The sequence below is a fragment of the Mustela lutreola genome, chromosome 1 (assembly GCF_030435805.1).
Source record: "Mustela lutreola isolate mMusLut2 chromosome 1, mMusLut2.pri, whole genome shotgun sequence".
Lineage (NCBI taxonomy): Eukaryota > Metazoa > Chordata > Mammalia > Carnivora > Mustelidae > Mustela > Mustela lutreola.
In genome coordinates this window covers 121,707,423-121,728,148 of record NC_081290.1, presented here as the reverse complement: position 1 = coordinate 121,728,148, position 20,726 = coordinate 121,707,423, and the positions used below count along the sequence as shown (strand labels likewise).

The 20,726-nt window shown below is 38.4% G+C and overlaps 1 protein-coding gene across 4 annotated transcripts in view; it reads left to right on the top strand.

Annotated features, from left to right (window-relative positions):
* The window catches only part of ARHGAP24 (Rho GTPase activating protein 24), a 421,803-nt gene that overhangs the window by 230,582 nt on the left and 170,495 nt on the right, over positions 1 to 20,726 (top strand). The window contains exon 1 of one of the 4 annotated variants that reach the window (XM_059173415.1): positions 19,867 to 20,077. The exons of 2 other annotated variants lie outside the window; for them this stretch is intronic. The gene's annotated coding sequence lies outside the window, so the exon portion shown is untranslated. Of the gene's footprint in view, positions 1 to 19,866; positions 20,123 to 20,726 lie in introns of those variants that run through there. One more of the 4 variants, XM_059173428.1, reaches the window with a different exon arrangement.

Here is a 20,726-nt window from a genome sequence, read left to right as displayed (position 1 = left end):
TGATCAACTTTGAGCTTCAAGAAGAGGTCAGCCAGAACCTCGCAGTGCCCAAATGCTTGAGGGATGTTCTTAACAAACCTGTTTGGACATTTCCTATAAAGTCGGAATAATCTCTCTGGAAAAATGCACTTGGGTACACAATCAGGGAATTTTGCATATGATTTCAGGGAGGTCTTCATAGACTCTCTGAAGGCCATTCATGCTCTATGCCTGGATCCCAGACTAAATATCTCTTCCTCAGACACTCTTGCTGTGTCTCACACCGGCAGCATCTCACACACTTCATTCCAGCAGCTTGCCTCATTTAACCGCTTCATTTATCCAGACTTTAAGATTCCTCGGCGAACATGAATTTGGGATTTAGAAATTAAACTTGTTCCAAGTTGGTTTAGTCGAATGGTTCCCAGTTGAATGTATTTCACTACTGACTGGAAATGGTGATAAGTTAAGTGGGTTGCAAGTTACCAGTCTTGGCTCCCACGGAGAGGGTGGAGCCCGAAGTAAATTCTCAAAGAAGCTGTGTTTAGGGGACCAAGTCATAGGCTTCTTAGCAAGTAAACAGTGTTTGCTAATGAAGTTCAAGTTCACTGAAGCTTAGTTTGTATAGCAGGGTCATTATTGAAACCGTTTCATATTTGACAACATTGTTTGACAATCATGAGTTACGTGGTCCAAAATTACACACTCTACTTCTGACTCCACTTGAGAGAAGCCTTTAAGAAACTGTTCTAATGTGCTGGAAGCAAATGACATACTCAATCGTGTAACAGTCTTTCTCTGCGGAAGTGGCCTTCTTTTTTTTTTGGTCGCCTAATTGTGACTAGGTTAGGAATTTAAGAGAAGGTTGCTACATAGTCCCTTGATATCTGGGAGTTACAAAATATAGATTTTTCACCAGGTCTCTCATTTAACTATTATTATTTTCATAAATTTATTTAGATAACCTCTAGTTCTAATTTTTCATCTATAAAATAGAATACAGTATAAGTCCAGATTTGGGTAATTAAAAGAAAGTTAGTGACTACCTCAAAATAGATAACTTTTGCTACTTATGTCTTTTCTGCAATCCTAATCATCTTTGCAGGGGCACCTGGGTGGCTCCATCTGTTAAGCATCTGCCTTTGGCTCAGGTCATGATCGCAGAATCCTGGGATCAAGCCCTGCATTGGATTCCCTGCTCAGCGGGGAGCCTGCTTCTCCCTCTCCTGCTGCTGCTCCCCCTGCTTGTTCTCCCTCTCTGTCAAATATATAAATAAAATATTATTAAAAAATCTTTACATCAATCTGGATAAGGACTTCCATTTTTCAGATGGTAGAAAAAAACTATATGTGATGCACTTTTTAACCTAAAAGAAGACCAACATAACACTGTTTTAGAACTACTATATTTACCTTTTTAAGAAAATTAAAGGCACCCAGTGTCAGAGAGATCTCCAACTAATACTAGTGTCTTCAAGTTGGAGAGCCTTTTGTTTTTTGTAAAATTGTATAAATATTTGTAACAGTGTAATGTTAACCTTAAGAAATTCAGTGCCCATTAGAGCCATTGTTTCTCTAATTATCTTAAATCGGACTCTAAAATTCAAGTCACCTAGATATCAAAGAAATAAAAATTCAGTCTTTGCCATTGATTTTCCTCATACCATCTTTCCCACTCCCAAACCTGGGGCTATATTAAAATTTCATAGGTGGGACTCAGTCTTTTTTTTTTTTTTAAATATTTTATTTGTTTATTTGACAGCTAGAGAGAGAGCACAAGTAAGCAGAGTGGCAGGGAGATGGGGAGAGAGAGAAGCAGGCTCTCTGCTGAGAGCCTGATGTGGGGCTCGATCCCAGGACTCTGGAATCTTGACCCGATCCGAAGGCAGCCGCTTAACCAACTGAGCCACGCGGGCACCCCGGTACTCAGTCTTGAACTCGTAGCAGGCTGAATGATCAAGGCTCCAGGCACAGAGTCCCCACTGATGGATGGTTCTGCTGCTTCTGTGCCAGGATCCCTGGGGGATTTGGACCTTTATCCAGCCTTGAAGCCCAGAGGTCTAGGGAACCGCCACCCCCACCCCAGACCTATATCATGTTACCATTCTCCAGGGTCTCTCCCTGGGTCATTTCAAGCCCCACTTTTTCAGTAACTTTACTGACCCTAAGGGCAGCAACTTTGGTCTCTAATCCACTATGCATTGTTTTTTTTATCTCTGGCTCCCACCCCTGCACAACCCCTCCCCCAAACAATTTTCCCTTCCACGGGCTTCATAACCATAGACTTGATCTGCCTTTCTCTTTGGGAGCCAAAGAGGTTTTCCTTACTAACAAACTAATTCTTTTTTTTTTTTTTTTTCAAAGATTTTATTTATTTATTTGACAGAGAGAGATCACAAGTAGGCAGAGAGGCAGGCAGAGAGGGAGAGAGGAGGAAGCAGGCTCCCTGCTGAGCAGAGAGCCCAATTCTAGGGCTCAATCCTAGGACCCTGAGATCATGACCTGAGCTGAAGGCAGAGGCTTAAGCGACTGAGCCACCCAGGTACCCCTAAACAGCAGGATGGTTACATCCTGCCACATTACCCTTTTTTTTTTTTTTTGCTTTACTGTGAATCTTTCAGTCACTGAAATCTTATTTTCTCAAATGCTCCTTCATTGCTCAGGCAGAAATTATTGTTCCAGTTTCTCAGGTAAAAAAGAATTACACTGTTGGTTGCCAGAGTTTCTTATCCTATCCTAGGGAGAGGCAGGCTGAATGCTAGATTTCTAGATATTCTAAGGTCTTGCCACCATCCCATCTCCCTGCTTTTCCTGTTTATAATATTTTATTCCTAAATGTTGTCAGAGAGAAGGAAGACCAAGATAAATCATCCTGACAGTGGGAACTATGACTTTAGAACGAAAGGAAGCTGGCCCTAGTGACGTAGCTCTTTCTCAGTCTTGTTTTGAGATTCCAAAAGATACTTTTCATTCTTGTTCTGCAATGGAAATGTCCATATGGTAATAATTATCTGGTTTAATTACGAAAGAAAAAGATTAAAAGGAAAAGCACTTAAGGAAAGCCAAAAAAAAAAAAAAGAAGAAGAAAGAAAGGAAAAGAAAAGGCTTTATTGGATGAGAGAAGTTATGTGATTTGAAAGATTAATATGTAGATAGAAAACAGCTTTTTGTTACACATGAACTGCACACTATGCCTTCCTGGAAGTCACTTTAAAAACGGCTCTTGCAGAATCATTGCCGAATCAATCATTCGTCCAGTCCCTCTTACTCTCATCAGATTCAAGGTGAGTTGCTGTCATAACCTTGGATAGAACATCATTAAAGAAACTCTGTTGCAGTTTTGGAGACATGCCAGCAGCAGTAGAGTTGACAGGTCTAGGACTGAAGGACATTCTATTAAGACACTGAAAAACAGGATCAAAGATAGATATTTTTTTAGTCTGTTTCTGTGGCTGGTGTAAGAACGTGGTCCAGTTTCATTCTTTTGCATATTGTTGTACAGTTTTCCCAACAACATTTCTTGAATGGTGTTGGATTTTTCCCATTGGATATTCTTTCCTACTTTGTCAAAATTTAATTAACCACATAGCTGTGGGTTTATTTCTGTATTTTCTGTTCTGTTCCATTGATCTATGTGTCTGTTTTTGTGCCAGGACCATACTGTCTTGATGATTACGGCTTTGTAATATAACTAGAAGTCCAGAATTGTGGTACCTTCAGCTTTGTTTTTTCTTTTTCAGGATTTCTTTGTCTACTTAAGGTCTTTTATAGTTCCATACAAATTTTAGGACTATTTCTTCTAGTTCTATAAAAAAATGCTGCTCATATTTTGATAGGGATTGCATTTAACATGTAGCATGCTTTGGGTAGTATAGACATTTTAACAATATGTGTTCTTCCAATCCATAAGTGTGAGATGTCTTTCCATTTCTTTGTGTCATCTTGAATTTCTTTTATTGGTGTTATAATTTTCAGACTGTAGGTCTTCCACTGCTTTGATTAGGGTTATTACTGGGTATCTTACTGATTTTGGTGCAGTTATAAATGGGATTATTTTCTTAATATCTCTTTCTGTTCTTTCATTATTGGTGTAGAAATGTAATGGATTTCTTACATTGATTTTGTATCCTCTGACTTACTAAATTCATTTATCAGTTCTAGCAGTTTTTTGATGTAGTCTTTTGGGTTTTCTGTATATAGTATCATGTCATCCTCAAATCATCAAAGTTTTACTTATTTCTTGCTGATTTGGATACATTTTATTTCTTTTTGTTGTCTCATTGCTGTGGCTAGGACTCCCAGTATCATACTGAATAAAAGTGGGGACAGTGGACATCCTTGTCTTATTCCTGATGTTAGGGGGGAAACTCAGGTTTTCCTCATTTAGGATGATATTTGCTATGGGTTTTTTATAGATGGTCTTTATGATGCTGAGGTATGTTCCATCCAGAACTAGTTTGGGTTTTTATCATGAATGGATGTTGTACTTTGACATGTTTTTTCTGCGTCTATTGAAATGACCTTTTAATTATTATCCTTGCTCTTATTGATGTGATGTATTATATTGATTAATTTGTGAATATTGTATCCCAGGTATAAGTCCCACTTGATCATGGTGACTGATTTTTTTTTAATGTATTTGTTAGATTCTATTTGCTAGTATTTTGTTGAAGTTTTTTTTTTAAGATTTTATTTATTTATTTGACAGAGAGAGATCACAAGTAGGCAGAGAGGCAGGCAGAGAGAGAGAGGAAGAAGCAGGCTCCCTGCCGAGCAGAGAGCCCAATGCGGGACTCGATCCCAGGACCCTGAGATCATGACCCGAGCTGAAGGCAACAGCTTAACCCACTGAGCCACCCAGGCGCCCCTTGTTGAAGATTTTTGATCTATGCTCATTGGATATATTATCTTATAGTTTTCTTTCTCTCTCTCTCTCTTTCTTTTTTTCTTTCTTCCTGTAGTTTCTTTATCTTGTTGTGGTATCAGGGTAATGCTGGTCTTATAGAATAAATCTGAAAGTTTTCCTTCCTCTTCTATTTTTTTGGAGTAATTCAAGAAGAATAGGAATTAACTCTTCTTTAAATGTTTGGTAGAATTAATCTCTGAAGCTGGCTACTCCTGGACTTTGATTTGTTGGGAGTTTTTTGGTTACTGATTTAATTTCTACTGCTAATGTGATGATATGTTCAAATTTTCTATTTCTTCCAGCTTCAGTTTTAGTAGGTTATGTGTTTCTAGGAATTTATCATTTCTTCTAGGTTGTCCAATTTGTTGCCATGTGATTTTTCATGTTTTCTTACAATTGTTTGTATTTTTGAGGTATCGATAATTCTTTCTCCTTTTTTATTTGTGATTTTGCTTCTTTGAGTCCTCTCTTTGGATAAATCTGGGTAGAGATTTATTAATTTCATTTTACCTTCAGCTCCTGGTTCCATTAATCTGTGATTTTAGTTTCTCTATCACTTATTTCTGCTCTCGTCGTTATTATTTCCTCTCCTCTTTTGGCTCTACATTTTGTTTATTCTTTTTTCTAGCTCCTTTAGGTGTAAGGTTAGGTTGTTTGATATTTTCCTTGCTTCTTGAGGTAGGCCTATTGCTACATACTTCCCTCTTAGAACTGCTTTTGCTACTGTGTGGGTGGCTCAGTTGATGAAGTGTCTGTTGTGAGCTCATATCATGATCCCAGGGTCCTGGGATCAAGTCCAGCAAGGCTCCTTGCTCAGCGGGGAGCCTGCTCTTTTGTCTCTTGTGCCACCCTCCCCCCACCAGCTTGTGAATACCTGCACATGCTCTCTCTCTCTCTCTCTCTCTGTGTCAAATAAATAAATAAAATCTTAAAAAAAAAAAAAAAAGAAATAATTGCTTTTGCTGCATCCCAAAGATTTTGGACCATTGTGTTTTCATTTTCACTTGTTTCCATATACTTTTTAATTTCTTCTTTGATATCTTGGTTGATCTATTCATTTTTTAGTAGCATGTTATGTAACCTCCATGTATTTATGATCTTTCCACATTTGTTCTTGTATTGACTTCTACTTTCATAGCTTTGTGGTCCAAAAAGATGCATTATATGACTGATATTTTTCAGTTTGTTGAAGCTTGTTTTGTGGCCCAATATCTGATCTATCCTGGAGAATGTTGCATATGCCCTTGAAAAGAATTCTGCTGTTTTAGGATGGAATGTTCTGAATATATCTGTTAAATCCATCTGTTACTGCGTGTCATTCAAAGCCATTGTTTCCTTATTGATATTCTTTTTAGATGAACTGTCTATTGACGTAAGTGAGGCATTAAAATCTTCTACTATTATTGTAATATTATATCTTAGTTTCTTTGTGTTTGTTATTAACAATTATGTATTTGGGTGCTCCCATGTGAGTGCATAAATATTTACAATTTTGCATCTTCTTGTTGGATTGCCCCCCTTTATTATTAAATTGTGTCCTTCTTTGTCTCGTTAGTCTTTGTTTTAAAGTTTATTTTTGTTTAATATGAGTATTGCTACCCAACTTTCTTTGACATTCATCTGCATGATAAATGGTTTTCCATCTCCTCACATTCTATCTGCAGGTGTCTTTAGGTCTGAAAGGAGTCTCTCACAGGCAACATATAGAGGGGCCTTGTTTTTTACACACTGTTATTCTGTATCTTTTGATTGGAGCATTTAGATCATCTATATTCAAAGTAATTATTGATAGAAATGTATTTATTGCTATTTTGTTACTGGTTTTGTGGTTATTTTTGTAGTTTTTCCCACTCAGCACTTTGACTATATCATGCCACTCCTTTCTGACTTGGAAAACTTCTGCTAAAACACCCTCTGATAGGGGTTTCTGATAGGGGTTAAGCGTCTGCCTTCAGCTCAGGTCATGATTCCAGGGTCCTGGGATCAAGTTGTGCATTGGGCTCCCTGCTCAGCGGGAAGCCTGCTTCTCCCTCTCCTATTCCCCCTGCTCATGTTCCCTTTTTCACTCTATCTTTCTCTGTCAAATAAATGAATAACACCTTAAACAAAACACTGACAACCTTATAGAATTTCCTTTGTATATAACTGTCTTCCTTCGTCTTGGTGTTTTTAATATTTTTTCTTTGTCACTGTATTTCGACATTTTAATTACAATGTATCTTGTGTGGATCTGCATTTGTTGATTTTATTGGGAGTTCTCTCTGCCTCCTGGATCTGAATATCTGTTTCCTTCCCCAGATTAGGGAAGTTTTCAGCTTTTATTTCTCTAAATAAAATTCTTTGCCTTTTTTTCTCTCTTCTTTTCTTCTGGGACTCCTATAATACAATCGTTATTATGTTTGATGGAGTCACTGAGTTTTCTAAGTCTATTCTTGTTTTGTGTCATTTTTGTTTCTCTCTTTTGTTCATCTTGATTACTCCCCATTACTGTCTTCTAGGTCGTTAATTAATTCCTCTGCTTCCTCCAGGCTTCTGGTCATGTCATCATGTACGTTTCTCATTTTGTTTATGGAGCCCTGCTGTGTTATTCCTTATCTCTGTCTTAATGGTCTTATTGATGCCCTCCTCTCTTTCTCAAGTCCAATGAATATGCTTATGATCATTGCTTTCAATTCTCCATCAGGCATGTTACGTCTGTTTCACTTATATCTCTGGCCATGGTCTTGTCCTTTTCCTTCATTTGGGACAAAATCCCCTGTCTTCTCATTTTGTCTAACTCTGTGCCTCTTTCTCTATATTAGGAAAGTCAGTTACATCTCCTGTTCTTGAGGGCAATATCTTTATGAGAAAGAGGTCTTGTAGTGCCTTGTAGTGTCATGTTTCCTGTTCCCCAGGGCCTAGCACTTCAGGGAGTGTCTCCAATGTGTACTGCATGTGCTTTGCCATTCTGTCCTCAGGCCAGTTGTCTACAGAGGCTCTCTTTGTCTATTGTGGGCAGTATTTGGTCCCTGGTCTGAATGTGATGTATTTTAACCAGCTGTGCTGCCACCAGAACCAAGGTCTAGCAATATTCTGCCATCACAAGATGCCATGTTGGCAGGGGTAAGGACCAGTCTTCTGGGGGAGGTAGCCTGTTGCACTGTGACTAAGGCAAGCATGACTAGGAAGAGCGGTTCCACTGGAGCATGAAGTGTGGGGGCAGGTTGTGGTATAGACAGCTAAGGTAGAAAGTGCCAGCAACCCATGCTTGTTCCTGCACATGGCCCTGTGCTTAAACTGAGGGATAGGGGAGGGAAATGGAGCCTGCTAGTTCCGTTTTTTCTAGAGGATTCTCTCCATGAATATTAATTCTCCTGGACACATTCCAAGATGAACATCTAACCTCCCACTGCCCCAGGCACTCTTCAGATTGCTGTTTCCGTGCTATATGTCCACAAGTTGTTCGCCTGCCTTCTCATCAAGAATAGCCCCAATGCTTATGGGCTCTAACCCAGTCAAGCCAAATGACTTTAAAACTCCAGGCTTTAAGCTCCACTGATTGTAAGAATTCATGATATTCACACCCTCTTGCTTTCCAAGCTGATTACCAGGAGGATTCCTTTGCCCCTTGTGCTCCCCTGTATGCTAGTCTCTCTCTTCCCCTTCTCAGTAACTGTGGCTCCCTCCCCACAACATTCCTCTCTCAAGCCTTATCTCCACACTTCCTACCTTCTTCATTGTGCCCTCTTCTTTACCTTTAGTTGTGGAGTTTGTTCTACCAGTCTTCAGGGAGATTTCTGGGATACTTAGGATGATTTGATGGTTACCTAGTTGTATTCGTGGGCTGTGGACCTAGGATCTAGGACCTCCTACTCTGCCACTGTTTTCCTTCCTCCTCCCCATTGTCAACATTATCAATATTTTCTGGATTTCTGTATTAGTATTGAAAGGAATTTAAATTCTAAGACAAAGTGAGCCCTTCCATTTGAAAAGAGGTGAAAATGAAATACTTTATAAAATACTATATAAAGAAATAACCATGTATAGCTAGTTATATTGAGATTCATATATCAAAGTGTTAATGACATAGTCGGTAAAGCACTGTTCAAGTGAATCATTAAATAATTATTTCAGGTAACAATGCAACTGAATATATTTATACATGTAGAAGTTTATTTACCATTCTTTGCTTAAGAAACTCTACCCTTTTTTTCAAGTGTGTATTTTACTGCAGGACCTCCAGTGGTCAGTTCTAACATGTATTATTATTGCATAAACTTTCAGGCTCACCAAACATTCTGGACAGGCAGTCTTAGAAGAAAAGGAAGCTTTTGGTAGAGTGACAAGGATAGGACTTTTCAAACTAGAGGAGTGATAAGTGGTAAAATGGGTTGTTTCTGGGTTGGGGGGAGTGGGGGCAGATGGCAAAGATAGATTGCAAAGAGCAGGGACCACGTGTGTCTAGCTACGGGATTTTTCTTTCTCTCATTTTCCTGTATTCAACCCCTGGCATTAAAATATCAGCTCTGGTCCCCGAAAGATATTTTGAAAGTGTATGGTCTTTGGAGTTAAATCCTGATTCATCACCTGCTAGACATGTAATTTTGGGCAAGCCACTTAAGTTTTTTTTTTTTTTTTTAATTTTTTATTTTTTTATAAACATATATTTTTTATATACATATATATATACACAATGGAATACTATGCAGCCATCAAAAGAAATGAAATCTTGCCATTTGCAACAACGTGGATGGAACTAGAGCGTATCATGCTTAGCGAAATAAGTCAAGCAGAGAAAGACAACTATCATATGATCTCCCTGATATGAGGAAGTGGTGATGCAACATGGAGGCTTAAGTGGGTAGAAGAATAAATGAGCCACTTAAGTTTTTGAGACTCAATTTTCCTCATCTATACCATGAAGATTATAAAGTGAAATAAAATGAGGGCTATTGGGAGGACAATAAAAATACAGGTAACATCCTTGGGATATAACCAATGTTCAATTAATTATAGGTGTTATTATTGAAGGTTTTTTTTTTTTTAATTTCAGCTTTGCCTTTCATATAAATGACTTACTAACTTTGTTAGACAATATCTTCTTGATCTTTAATTTTCAGCACAGAATAGATCTGTGGCTTTGAAAAATGCCCTTACCCTTTATATGATTCAATTTTTTCACACAGGAAATAACATGGATAATATCCTGAGTCACACTAGAGTTCTGCAAGACCGTGGTGTGAATAGCATGTTATCCACTGTTTTTGAGCATAATTAAAGCAAGGTGCAGGCATATGCATCGTTATGCTTCATAATGTAGCACAGCACAGTCCTCAGCAGCAGCATGGGCTCTGGGGCAGATGACCTATTTCTCTTTATAGCTCCTCACCTATCAAGGCTGAGTGATCTGGGCAAGTCACTTTGCTCTTTTATGCCTCAGTTTGTTTGTTTTCTGGACTTCCTTTGCACAATTTAATTTTCCAATGATATGATAGAGAAAATCATTTGTTCTCAAACTCCTATGGCCTCATATTCTAGTGGTGCCCTACTTTCCTAATGTCATAAATAGTCCTAATGAAAATTGTTTAACCACAAGCTGGCTAAACACCAAACTGCATTCTCTTGCCCCAATCAAACAAAAAATGTTTTTAGAGTGTCATTTTTCTTTTAGTTATAGAGCTATAAAATTAAAACAAACATTCCCTGGAAATTTGAGATATTGTCACAAGAAGTTAAATGGTATTAAAATTATTAACACAGAGAAGAGAGTATGAAGATCCCTCAATCAATACCTCCTCAGTATTTTCATATTCATGAAAGGCTTGGAGCCCCTCTCTTCCCACATTTACACTCTGCTATAAGAAACAGGAAAAAAAATATTGTTTAATGAATATCATTAACTTAATAATAAGATAGGAATTTAAACTACATGACCATTGGCATCTTTTCTAATGCTGATATCCCGTGATTTTTATGTCTTTCTTGAGAAGTTTATGGGCTATTAAAAATGGCAGCATCTGCAATGATATCTAAAGATATAACTAGTGTGGGTCAAAAGACTTTGTCCCAAGATGCTGGGTTGCAAATGCTATAAAATACTTTTTAATAAATTTTTTTAAATTATGCAAATTTTAAAGTTTCTCATCCCATTAGCAGATATTTTTCCATTATTCCTCATCCTAGAGGTGAGTCTACCCCAGAATTTGAGATCTTGACGTTGGTGAATATACATGGAGACAGTCTTATACAGAAAGGCTTACTACGCAAGGAGGGTACCCTATGACCCACCATCTCCGTTGCCTCCTGTATTCGTGCAACTTGATCTTCATGACAAATTTCTAGGTTGTTTCTGCTCTAAAATTTCTTTTTTCTAACATTCAAGGTATCAGCAGAGTCTGATTGGTCTTATCATTGGAAGAACTTCAAGTAGGTGTTAACAGATCCTTTTAAATATACCACCCCCCCCACCCCGCTTCTAATATGATTGAAACCTTAACACATTCAGAACTTTCTTAAGTAAAAACTCTTATAATACAACCTTTCATTAGGGGGCAATAGGGCTCCACTGTCAGCTTCCCTCCTAAGGCTGGGTCCTCTTCCTCCTCACTTAAATCTTCTGTTTCTTCTCTACAGCCAGTTAAAAACATTTATTGATCCCCCATTGTGGGTAGAGATATTTATTACCTCCACTATTGCCTGTGCTGATTTGTTCATTCCTAGCCGTGCCCTCTGGGCTCTACATATCACAATAGCCGTCTTCAAACAGATTGTTTGCTGTTACATAGATTCTTTTTTGTTGTTTTAATGGGAAACGGCATGGGACTTTGGAGGAAAGTAGTTATCAAAACAAATATTTTGAAAACGACTCTTTAGCCGGTTTGAAAAGTTGTGTACCTGCAGAAGCTATTTGGAAATGCTTATGAATTCAGTGTTTTACCGTTATTCCTTTATATTTAGCTTTATGAATAAATATTAGAATGAACTGATGGTAAAAGCCTTTATGATCTGCTATTATTTATACTTGCCTACCAGCAAAGTTTATGGTGTTCATTTTAAAATCAATGAAAATCAATATAACACCAAAGTTTCAAAATTTAGAACAGGTTAACATATAATGACAGTTCCTTAGATTCTCGGTTTACATGTCATCTCGACATGCACTATTTGGTGGGGAAGTCATTTGACAGGTAAGGAAATTGAGACCTGGGGAGGGGAAGTGATTTGCCCAGGGTTGCTCAGTTGGTAAGTGGCAGAGTTCACCACGAAAATTTTAAAAGGAAAATATATAGCAATGACTTAACTGTTGAAAAGTAAAATGCTCAATTTATGTGGATTTGGTCTTGTCTCTTCTTCAGTTCCTCAAGTGTTATTTCAGCAAACAAATAAACAAACAAATAAGTAAAACAGTACAGGTGAATGAATTTCAGACTGAGTTCAAATATTCTTCACTGGCCCTACGACTTCTGTCCACACTGAGGACCCAAGCTGGCCATTTAACTAGCAGACTGATATCTGTTTATTTTCTTATAATCCTGAGTTCTCCACCAACTGCCTCCTAGGTCATAAAAATATATGGAATGTGGACAAAAGTGCAAGGAATGCCTAGGTAATGTCAGCAGTGCAGTCTCAAACCCAAGTGCCCTGCTCACCTCAACGAAATTTGTATTGCCATTACAGAAGAGATCTCTCTAAAACACGTGCTAAATCAAGATAACTTGTTAGGAGACAATAGATTTTCTTGGTCACGTATATACTTTTTTTTTTTTTTAAAGATTTTATTTATTTATCAGAGAGAGAGAGGGAGAGCGAGCGAGCACAGGCAGACAGAATGGCAGGCAGAGGCAGAGGGAGAAGCAGGCTCCCCGCTGAGCAAGGAGTCCGATGTGGGACTCGATCCCAGGACGTTGGGATCATGACCCGAACTGAAGGCAGCTGCTTAACCAACTGAGCCACCCAGGCGTCCCGGTCACGTATATACTTTAGCACTTTTCAAAATAAGTGGTTACCCCCAAATTATAATTACATTGTCATGAATGTATATATCATGCTACTTATATTTGTACTATATCCATTCTCTATATTTGAGGTTACTTACGTACCTGTCATTTCCTCTATCACCTTTTTTTTAATATTTTAGAAATGAGTGAGACCAAATCCTTTATATTTTCCTTGTATTATAATACTGGAATATCTAGGATTTTTTTATGTGTGCCCACAAGTATTTTTAATGCAAATGGTGAGGGTAATGGTGTTAAAAGTTCTGGAGACTGAATTTTTCCACGATTATAAGCATGGTGACTAGCTTTATAAAGAAATACATTTACAAAAATAATTCCCAGACATACATATATATTTACTTACTTTCTCTCTCCCTCTCTTTCTCCTTTCCTTCCTTCCTCTTCCTCGTCCTTTCTTTGTTTCCTTCCTTCCATCCTTCCCTCCTACCTTCTTTATTTCTTTCTTTCTACTACATTGTAGTAATGACCCTTGTAACATTAGAAAATGGAAGAAGATCAGGAGGAAAATAAAAATACTATAATCTCAGTATCTAGAGGTAAAAACTATTAACACTGTAATACAATTTTTCAGATTTTTCAATATTATATATATATATATTACAAAATTCTGATAACATTAAACACACTATTTTCTAATATGCTTTACTCAACAAATGTACCATAAAGCAGCTAAAACTTCCTACCTAAATAGTGTTGTAAATTTCACTCTATTGTGGCATATATTGAGAAAGAAGAACAAAGCTGGAGGTATCATAATTCCTGATTTCAAGACATACTATAAAGCTGTAGTAATCAAAATAGTACGGTACTGGCACAAAAATAGACACATGGATCAATAGAATAGGATAGGAATTCCAGAAATAAACGCATGCTTATATGGTCAATTAATCTATAAAAAAAGGAGATAAAAATATACTGTGGGGAAAAGACAGTCTTTTGAATAAATGCTGTTGGGAAACCTGGACATCTATATGAAAAATAATGAAACTGGACCACTTTCTTACACCATACACAAAATTAAACTGAAAGTGGATTAAAGACCTAAATATAAGACTAAAAGCCATAACACTTCTAAAAGAAAACATAAACAATAAACTCTTGGACATTAGTCTTAACAGTATTTTGGGGGGATCTGTCTCCTCAGGTAAGAGAAACAAAATTAAAAATAGACAGTTGGGACTATCAAATAAAAATCTTCTGCACAGTGAAGGAAACCATCAACAAAAGGGAAAAAAAAAAACAAGCTACTGAATGGAAGGAGCTATTTGCAAATGTTATATCTGAATAGGCGGTAATACCTAAAATATATAAAGAACTCACAAAACTCAATACCAAAAAAACAATCTGATGAAAAAATGGACAAGGACCCGGATAGACAGTTTTTCCAAAGAAGACATACAGATGTCCAACAGACACATGAAAAGATGCTCAACATCACTCATCATCAGGGAAATGTAAATCAAAACCACAATGGGACATCACCTCACACCTGCCATAATGGCTAGAAAGAAGATAAGAAATAGCAAGTGTTAACAAGTATGTAGAGAAAAGCGAACTCGAGTTGTGCACTCTTGGTGGGAATGCAAAGTGGTGCAGCCACTACAGAAAAGTGTATGGAGGTTCCTGGAAAATTAAAAGTAGAAGTACTGTATGATCCAGCAATTTTACTTCTTGGTATTTATCTGAAGAAAATGACAATACATATTCAAAAAGACATGTGCACCCCTATATTCACTGCAGTATTATTTACAATAGCCAAGATATGGTAAGCAATCTATCTACCAAGAGATGAATGAATGGATAAATATGTTATCCCCCCCATTCTCTCTCTCTCTCTATCACACACACACACTCACACACCCTGGAATATTGCATAGCCATAAAAAGTATTACACAGCCATTTCCAAAAGCATGGATAGATCTAGAGGGTGTAATGCTAAGCAAATTAAGTCAGACAGAGAAAAACAAATACGGTATGATTCCCCTTATATATGGAATCTAAAAAACAAAACAAATAAATAAGCAGAAACAGATTCTTGAGTACAGAGAACTAACTGGTAGTTGCCGGAGGGGAGGGATTTGGGAGATTAGACAAAATAGATGAAGGGGATTAAAAGGTACAGATTTCAATTTATAAAATATAATTAGACATGAGAACGAAAAGTAGGACATAGGGAATATAGTAAATAATAATGTAATAACTAAAAAATAATAGTAACTATAAACTCTCTGGAATTCCTTCCCCTATATTCACAAAGGGATAACATTCAGGGTTTTTCCCTTTTTATGCATACTCTTAAGAATTTCTTTTTCAAAAACCTCTTAAATTTATTTAGGAAAGCTTTCAGTAAAACCAGCATAGTGATTCTTCTCATCTTAGAGTAGAAAAGGCATTAGTAGGTACATCTTTTGCAGCCAGGAAAAATTACCATCCAATAAAAAGCAAAATTATGTTTAAAAGCATTATAAATTAAGAGGCACCTAGGTGGCTCAGTTGGTTAAGTGTCTGACTCTTGATTTTGTCTCAGGTCATGATCTCAGGGTTGTGAAATTGAGCCCTACCTTGGGCTCCATGCTGGGCATGAAGCCTGCTTAAGATTCTCTCTCTCCCCCGCCTCCTCCCCCAGTCCCTCTCCACTTGCTTGAGTCCTCATGCAAGAGAGTGCATGAGCTCCCTCTCTCTCTCTCTCTCTCTCTCTCATTCTCTCTTAAAAATACAGATAAACATAAATTAAAAATATAGTAAATTAAGACTGCTTAGGAAGTGCTCAATTTCATGACTTTAACTATATATGGAGTAAGAGACTTCACATATATATAAGTATCCACACAAAATGCCTGAAATGCTAAACGTTTACACCTTTCAGATTACTCTAATTTTTTTCCTAAATGACTTTTAATATTTTAACAGTGTTTGCTTTCTATGGCTAATAGGTATTATGGGGAGTTGTTTCAAAGGCCTAAGGAAAAGAATCAAATTGAAGGGAGTGGCAGGGAAAAATGTGTTAGAAAAATAATTTTTCTCTTTGGTTGCAAATTAAAAACAACTCCATCCTGCTCCTCCATGAACCCAGTTCTACCCTAAGTGGGAGGGTTCCGAGGATTTCAGACCAGACCTTCTTGAGTGGGAGCTGACCACTGCCACGGGACACACCAAGAAGACATCATTATCAGGGAAGGCAACAAGAGCCAAACAGGAAGCCAAAGCACCTTGACTTAACGTTCCTCACCTCTGACTAATGGTGACCCATGCTTCTAAATGCTTTCTTCTTCATGCATTTGAACTTTCTTCTTAATAAATGCTTCTAAAACCGGGATCTCCAAATCTAAGAGAAAAGAAAGTTTTGAAATCAAGAAAGTGAAAAAGCAATTTGCTTTTAGTTCCTGCTGTGCAATTAGACCCAGGCAAACACAAGCTGTGCTGTTGGAAGCACAAAATACCTAAATGGGAGAGTATAAAAATTTGAAGAAAGTGCCAAAAACTGTGTTTTCATTTGTGTTATTTCCGACTTGAGAGATAATTGAATCCTTACTGCAGTTCTGTTCTGCACTGTTCTTTCTTTTCTTTGTTTCTTTGTTGTTTTTTTTTTTTTAAACAATTCCGACTTCTTGTTTGTTCATCCTTTCTTCCTTCAGAAATAAAAGGGATTCAGGAAGGAGAGAGAGCAGCCTTTTTACTTTGCCGTATGTTATAAATGTCATTATTGCTTCCCAGTGGATTCACTCTTCTGATTTTCCTTCCTCTTTAGTTAAATACGATGGCCTGAGAACACATGGGTTGTGGGGAGGGCCAAAATACAGATTGTAAGCAAAAGTAGCAAGGAAATGACACCAAATAGCTGAAGGTCCCTGGCCTTCTTTTATGTGGTTTGGTACTTTAAAATGCTGTGTTTTAGTTTCATCATTTAGAATTTAACTTGAACAATTGAGTTTAAAGTACCTGCATTTATTCTTTCTTTTAACCCCCACTATTTATTTTGACTTATTCCTAACTTAGTGTCTCTGTTACATTTCGCTCCTCAGTAAAAATACCTAAGACAAATTCTAGCTGCAAGACTTCCAAATGTATCCTTTTCTTTCTAAGGCTAGACCTGCGCAAGAGGAGGAGGCTAGTTTTATGAAGGCGTTTTGGATGCTGCCCTTTGCAGATGGGAATGTTAAAAGCAGAGGCAAGGTATAATTAGACACTGCACTCTCAGAAAATATTTTGAAAATATGGAAAAGGGAGTTGGAAGGCAGGAGTAGAGGGGATGGTATGAATTGGCTTGCGTGTACATTATGGCTGGGATGGCCGCTTAGAAAGGGGAGAGCAGAAACAGACACCATGTAGGGCTGCCGGTTCAGTCTCTCCCTCTAGCTTTCCAATAAAACTGGTAGAAAGAATCTGGCATTTTATGAACATCCTCAGGCCCAGGAGACTGAAAGTTATGGCTCTTTCGTACTCCAAACTACAGCTGAAAAAAATCTTTCCTGCTACAGTTAACGGTAAGAGATTACCTTGCTTTTTTGCAGGGATTCCTCAGGGTCTGGTTATTTAAGCAAACCAAAATGCAATAATGCATTGAGTGTACGTTGAAAAACAGGGAAGTATTCTGCTACAGATGAAGTGCTGTCAGTTTGAAGACAGGCAGGAACAAAAGAAAAAAAAAGAATTATTGGGGTGCCTGGGTGGCTCAGTGGGTTAAATAAAGCCTCTGCCTTCAGCTCAGGTCATGATCCCTGGGTCCTGGAATCGAGGCCAGCACAGGGCTCTCTGCTCAGCAGGAAGCTTGCTTCCTCCTCTTTCTCTGCCTGCCTCTCTGCCTACTTGTGATCTCTGTCAAATAAATAAATAAAATCTTAAAAAAAAAATTATTGGCACATACTGGCACATTTTTTTTGGTATCCTGCAACAGCTTTATCATTTAAAACTCAAAATATGTTTTTCTAAAAATTTCTACACCCTTTATGAAAAATAATTTGTCTAATAAACACCCTGAAGAAGTTTTCTTGGTAATTTGCATTCTTGCCTTCCCGACCCTCACTATTTAAAAACCAAATGTTACTTCCTTTCTCTTTCTGAGAAAGTTGGAAATAACCAAATTTACTCTGACTGTGGGACTCCAGGCCATGCTGACCTCGATCATAACTCAAGCTCTGTCACTCACCAGTCCCGTGTGCAGGCTGTTTCATTTCCTCTGGAAAGTGGGAATAGTCATGCCCACCTGGCATGAGGATTACTATGAGGACTGAGTGAGGTACTATCCAGGGACTTCCCCGCCTCGTGTATCTGGAGACAGGTGCTCACATTGTTAGCTCCTTTCTTATTCCCTACTAGGCTCCTTACCCCACAACCACCTAATCTCTAAATAATGCATATGTAATTGTCTCCAGAACATCAGCACCCACGCCCAGATGCATCTGTTCTTGAATGAATTCAGCACTAAACTGGCATTGCACCCCAACCTCTCACCTTGTTTAATCCCTTTAGGCACCACCTCTCCCCCTCCCCAAACACTTGAGTACACCAGGACACCAGGTGAGCTGTGAAACCAGCCATCACAGGAGGTGAGCATTTTCTCTCCGGTTTCAGCGGGTCTGGTTTCGTCTCCAAGACTAGATGGAGCTCTGGTTGCTCACAATTAATGGAGTCTGGACATGCAGTCGCTGCCATCAAGACCCACCACAAGGAGGGGCAGTTCAGTAAAATCTTGAACTCTATTTATAGACCACTTGAAACAAACACTGTCCTGTGAAGCCCAAGGAATCCTCCTTGAGAACACAGAAAGTAATTCACCAGTCCCAGCTCTAGTGGCCATTGAAGGGAGGAAAATGCAGGAAGTCTGTGTTTTTTCAGTGCTCTACAATTTACAAAGATTTTGTCCTGCTCATTCTACCATTTCACCCTGACACTGTTCCAGGAGGTAGATAAGCAAAGGCTAGTAACAGATCCTCATTTTATAGATTATAAAACTGATGTCTAGGAGGTTTAATGAGCTGCTTGCGTTCGTATGGCTGGTGAATTGGGATGGTTGGAGATGGAGGGGAGAGGAAAGTAATAAGCAAAAATTATTTTCAGTTAGTGCAATCAACCTGAACTTCATTAAATATTTATTTACCTATAAGAAAAAAATACACAGGCAAGATAAATAATGTTTCCAAAATGTACTTGCAAGCTTAAAATTGTTCCTTCTCCAATTCTGATAGGAAAACCAAAATATGAGAAATAAACACCTAGAGAGACTCTCCAGGGAAACACTTACAAACATGTTTGTATCTGTCTATAACATATACATACAGAATAGTTACATTTTAGGCAAGAAATGCCTTCTTGAAACCTCTCCAAATTAAAATGTGCGTATGTCAAGACTCATCTTGAAAAAGATGGTAGGAATTTTTATGAGAAATTTTAATTGATTCTGCCAATCAGCTCTGAATATATACATCTTTACCATCTTTTTTACTATGGGGGTGTTTGCATAATTCCAGTATGTGTACAAAAAGCAAGACTTCACTCAACTGCATTACTTTATGGACCAGAAATGATTTTGCTCTATACAGAATTCTTTTATTTTGATTTTGTCCAATACTTTAATTTTTTAGGACTCCTCTTTATGCCTTGGTGCCTAGAAAGGCTATGCAAAAAATTTTTTGGCCTGAGAAGTATTCCTGGGCAATTTAGACTAGCTACACTAAAACTGTGTGTGTGTGTGTGTGTGTGTGTGTGTGTGTGTGTGCTTGAGAGCGTGAGAGAGATTATGGTTTAAAGAGTACTGCTGGGTTAGCAGATTGGCTCAGTGCCACTGGGGGATATTCAGATTTACTGCTTCTCTGACTATTGTTGCTGCTCTGATTTATGGATTTCAGAATCTCTTGAAAGGCAAAGTGTCTGGAGTTTAGGGTCTTTCCTTTACAGTCCCTCCAAATCCCATATACACTTTTGTGCCCATGTTCACCTTGTGGCGACCTTGCAGGACTCAGCATTTTTACCTGAGCTCAGTGGCTGGGGAGCCCGCTAGTGCTGGGGAGAGGGCAGTGGTTTCCATTCCTGGGTGATGGAGTCATGGGAGAAACTGCAGAGAACCAACCGAGAGTAGGACCGAAGCCGGGCTCCAATGTGCTTAAGCGGCTCAGGACCGAGCAGCTGCTCTGTCTCCCAGCCTGCAAGTTGCTGCCGGCGTTTGTCACTGACCACTGAAGTGTGTGTTTGTGCAAGGTGAGAGCTGGGTGTTTGCTCGTTAATCTGGAGAGAGATCGCCAGGTATTGCTGTTTATTGTGTTTGATAATTTGGGGATGTTGCTATCACCACGAAGCCAGGACCTAGAGCGATTGTGGTTTTATTTATACCCTTGGTTTCTGTCACGATCCATTCAGTTCTCCACAGCGCCCAAATGGTGGCAACGGATTGGACAGAGTGCCGTCTTACACTGAAATGTGATCAATTTAGTGCTTTTTCTTGGAGTTTTTCCTTAATTGCTGTTGCCCATTGATAGTGCGGTTCATAGACAGAATTCCTGTGCTGATCTGAGAGCATAGGAAAACGGCTTCAGATATAGATCTGAATTAATATTTTTGGAGTTCTGGCGGTGGTGTATTCTTTGGTTTACTCACATTTTAGTGGCTGAAACTTTGCAGAGAGCAGAGTGCGTGGGCTCTGATCTGGTGATAAAAGTTACCTCGGAGTTTCTGGGTTTCTGCTTGTCAAAACTAAAACTTTTGCCTGGCCGTTGCTGTGTGTAGTGTGTGTGTGTGTGTGTGTGCGCATGTGTGCTTGCACATGTGTGATTACAGAAATTCTCGAGACCCCAAAGAAACCCAAATAATACTTTGCTGTATTTTAATGTATTTAGATTAGCCAAATCGG